Source organism: Lepisosteus platostomus, unplaced genomic scaffold (assembly GCF_059453375.1).
Source record: "Lepisosteus platostomus isolate fLepPlt1 unplaced genomic scaffold, fLepPlt1.hap1 Scaffold_115_H1, whole genome shotgun sequence".
Taxonomy (NCBI): Eukaryota; Metazoa; Chordata; class Actinopteri; order Semionotiformes; family Lepisosteidae; genus Lepisosteus; species Lepisosteus platostomus.
In genome coordinates, this window is record NW_028291496.1 from 1 (window position 1) to 4270 (window position 4270).

The 4270-nt window shown below is 44.8% G+C and overlaps 3 non-coding genes across 3 annotated transcripts; 1 reads left to right on the top strand and 2 right to left on the bottom strand.

Moving 5' to 3' along the window:
• Positions 1 to 484: 484 nt before the first annotated feature.
• Positions 485 to 557, bottom strand: trnar-ucg (transfer RNA arginine (anticodon UCG)). Its single transcript has one exon. It is a non-coding gene; the product is annotated as a tRNA-Arg (tRNA).
• A 1159-nt stretch (positions 558 to 1716) lies between these two features.
• Positions 1717 to 1790, top strand: trnan-guu (transfer RNA asparagine (anticodon GUU)). The gene has a single exon. It is a non-coding gene; the product is annotated as a tRNA-Asn (tRNA).
• Positions 1791 to 3739: 1949 nt separating this feature from the next.
• LOC148637542 (U4 spliceosomal RNA) lies at positions 3740 to 3881 on the bottom strand. The gene has a single exon (XR_015931335.1). It is a non-coding gene; the product is annotated as a U4 spliceosomal RNA (small nuclear RNA).
• Between the last annotated feature and the right edge of the window lie 389 nt (positions 3882 to 4270).

Below are 4270 nucleotides of genomic sequence, written 5' to 3' on the forward strand. Positions count from 1 at the left end.
GGCGGTTTTCTTATCTTTTCAGCATGGACTAAACTTTTACGTGTTCCTTATATGCTATATGTGTATATATTAGCACCAATGTTGTTCTTAAAAACTAACATGAAATTGTCAGGGACATTCAGCTATATACAAAGACGAGACAGACAAAGTAATAATTCTGTATTAACGTGGCCTACATATTGACGCAATGATCGAACTAACTGATATGTTCTGATTCAGATCCCCTGCAGTTCATGCCAATTAGAACAATAGCAATGCTGAGTCCTCCCCACCCTACCGAGCACAAATTCAGCTGCTCTCCAGTTCTGTTCTGCATGTTTTTTCATTGCAATTGAGCTCGGAGCTGGAGATGATCTCCATACAGTTCTGTGTTCACTAGCCCGCACTTGCGTGCTAATTTACGGGTTGTGGCAAATGCTTTTCTATAGTTCATATACATGACGGCAACCTGTTACCGAGGAACCTGAGAGGTTTAAAAGCCTCACGAGCCAGGCAGGACTCGAACCCACAATCTTCTGATCCGAAGTCAGACGCGTTATCCATTACGCCACTGGCCCATAGAACATGCGCTTGCACTCCACCACAGAGAGCTCTACACTGCTACTAGTAGTACACTTCCCCATCTAAATTTTCACAGCAAGAAACTTGTGTTTCCTACTATTTTTATCAGGTTTAAAATATCATCTCCTTAAAACAGAAAAAGTGTTGATGTGTCGTGCTGAAATTCCGATTGATTTTGAATTCAAAGAAAAAAGGTTTTCTTCCAAAACACCATGAAATTGTCACATCTTGCAGACAATAGGTGTATTCCATGTTGAAAAGAGAAGAAAGAAAACCATGGAGCCTTTTACAGGTGTGAGGCTTCTTCAGGTGTGAGAAGACCTCACAGTCGAAACGCTGTGTTTCCGTTCTTCTCTTTTCAGCATGCAATAAACCTATTGCTTGTTCCTTTGCAGCCGAGGCATGCTGACATAGCTACCCAGCTGAACATCTTGCAGACTCTACAATACTTCTCTCCTGTAGAAGTAAAGCAGGGCTTGCTGGGTGAGCTTTTGCTCCGGTAAATTAGGTCACGTGTCATGTTAAATCACTTCTTCTAAACACAACATTTAGTGGTGCTAGCTTTCCCCATTAAAAAAAAGAGACATTTCCCTTACAGTACATGACATATCGTTTTTATTCTATGAATAAGTATAGAAATTAAACAAAAGAAAAAATGGTGTCGCCAAAGAATGCACAGCTTGGACATGAAAAGTGCACGATAAATGCCATTTCTCATCATTTCTCTTGGCATCAGTTCTGCTATCAAATGGGACGGAGGCAACGGGCTCAGAGAGCAGGTTAAGTGCACACCGAACACAGATGTGTCCAAGTGTCTGTAAAAGCGCGGTGCTCCGCTGGCGCTGTTCCCTAGTGGCTTAAAGTGCCCGCCTAGTAAGCAGGCGATCCTGGGTCTGAATACCAGCGGTGCCTCTCTCCGTGTCTTGTTGTGCCGAATGTATCATTTCAGACAAACATGTACAGCTTGGTTCAGTTTAATGCAAGAATTCATTTCCTTTCTGGAATAACTTGTTTTTGAAGAAATCCATACAGCTTGTGAAAGATGAAATCCATTTCTTGGTTGTCAGTGGAAAAAGATTGCCGGCTGCAAGAAGCGCAAGTGATTGTTTTCTTTGACCATAAACCTGCAAATGTAGGGAGCACAAGTGGCCGTCAGTCTCTGTGGCGCAATCGGTTAGCGCGTTCGGCTGTTAACCGAAAGGTTGGTGGTTCAAGCCCACCCAGGGACGCATGTCTCAGTTTTTCCAATGTAAACATCATCACCGCTAAAGAAGATGGCGCAGAAGGCTCCACAGTCGAAACGTTGTGCTTCTTTTCTTCTCTTTTCAGCATGGAGTAAACCTTTGCTTGATCCTTTGCAGCCTAAGCATGCTGACGCAGCTACCTTTCTCTTAACGCACCTCAATCATTATTCACCAAAACGATCAGCAGAATAAGTCGCCTTTGTGGTGATGTCACTCCTCTGCTTCACAAATGTCCTTAGTGACGGGCCATTTCTTTCTGCCATTTTTCCGGAGCGGTTATTGATTGCTCCATCATTTCCCTCATACTTTCCATCCCTAGATTGAAAAAAAAAAACAGAAACAGGCTGACAGGACGACAATCAAATTGCAAAAACTCATCAAAGCACTCGATAGAGTATTTGAATCCACAAGTAGCTACGAGCAACTTTGTCCTGGCTTGCATGAAAGTCGGAAAATGTCAAAAAGAAAAAGATGGTGGCTTTTTCATATTCGTTCTTTTATTTTTAGTTCGTTGGCTCTTCTGTCCATTGTCCTCCTGCCTGGCTCTTGACCTGTGACTGTCTGAACGCACACAGTAAAATTTCATGTGGGGGATTTGTCCTGAGCCTCTGTGAAAGACCCACCCACCCCCATAAATAACTGCTCTAGAAACACATGAATGCAAAACTAAACCACAGCTTAAAGAGGAGCTTGTCATGACCGCCAGGCAGTTAAGACCAACTCATAAGCGATCTAATCAGCACCAGCAGTGGGTGATTATTAACAAACGCCGCCGCACGAGTTTACCCACCTGCACACACTCCACCGTGCGGTACGCAGTGCTATTTTTACCATCTTTACCTGCTTCCCGCTGCTCGGTATTGAGTCTGCTCCTTGAGAGCTCTACCTGGCGTTTTTCCATTACCTCGTTTATTCTGGATATTGGACTCCCCTTCTGCCTTTTCGACTTTGGACCTCGCCTCTCACCTCGGACTGTTTGCCACCAGTGTTCTCCCTGGATTACGACTTACCTTACGCCTCTTGACCACGAAACAAAGCAAAGCAGAGCAAAACAAAACGAACAAACGAAAACCCTCACGTCCCGCACTTGCATATAACGCCGTTACGTGCCCAAGCGGTATTGTATGTCATCCTAGCACTGCACCCCGGGGCGTACGGTATATGGGAACGAGCACACGCCACGAATCGTCTCGAATCACTCCCTACAGCTGTAAGGAGCTTTGAAGCGTGCACCCCCAACATTCTTCTTTGCGCATCTGTGAAAGGTAAACTCTTGAGCAAACTCTGAACCAGCTCTAAGGAAACTAATCCGATTAGACGTTACTTTGACTCATCCTTTAAGGGACCCTTGTTAATTGGAGAAATCAATGATTTCGAATGAATTCTGTATGCGTTAAAAGACAGCTATACACAGAAAACATGCAGGACACTGCTCATGATGTTTCCCGAGCCGAAACACAGTGCGTTTTTCCAAGCCATTTGACAAAGCCCGCCCACTGAAAACTGCAGCAGATCGTGTAAAGGCGTTCAACTTTGTAACTACTGCACGCACAGGAAGCAGAATAAATTCCTCTTTTCAAACTGTCAAAGGTTTGCTGCAGGACATCGCACAATCTCTTTTGAACGGGGACAAACGATTTCTTATGGGGCGCAGTAAGTACAGACGTTTATAAAGCTCCACTCATGCCGACGATGCAGCATGAAGAAGCGCAACCTAACGTTTGACAGACAAAAGCCGGGCGCCGCTACAAGCAATATGAAATCAAACTGACAGCACACGGCGTTTCGCGCTGACTCAAAAGTGATCTCGACAGACGCTGTTCTCTGCATAACGCTGAAAGAGCTAAAGAGCGTTTCTGTTGAGACGTAACAAGCTTGTTTCTTTCTATCATGATGTCACCATGACAAAATCTGTCTTTAAACACCTTGCTCAGTCTCTGACGAGACTGTCAAAAATTGCTTTCGCCGATTGTATTGCAAACCGGCGGAAGGGGGATATTGGGAAAAGTTTTCAACTAGTAATAATCGCGCCTCGGCTAAACCTCACAGGCTACGATACTGCCACTGCGCAAAGCTGACGGTTGCCAGGCAACCGCGGGGATCCTACGGAAATCGTTATCAATCGTCTCATGGCATGTCGTTGCTGTAACGCTTCATATTTGTCGTCTTCTTCTTCTAGCTTGAGGTTTTGAAGAATTTCATGACAGACAAGGGCTCCGTCGGAAACAAAGGGCGTTGTGAGAAAACCGTTGCTTATTTTCAGCAGCAGAAATACAACCCTTTAAATACAAGATGACAGAACAATGACGAAGGGCATGCCGGGAGGAACTCATGCACTACAGAGGAAAGGGGGCGGGCACGTACAGTTCACATTCAAGCCACAAGTACTCTTCTCGGATGTTGCATAAACAAATCCTAACGTCCTGAAAGCATTGCAGCATGTTTGTGTCCCACTTCCCGTGGTT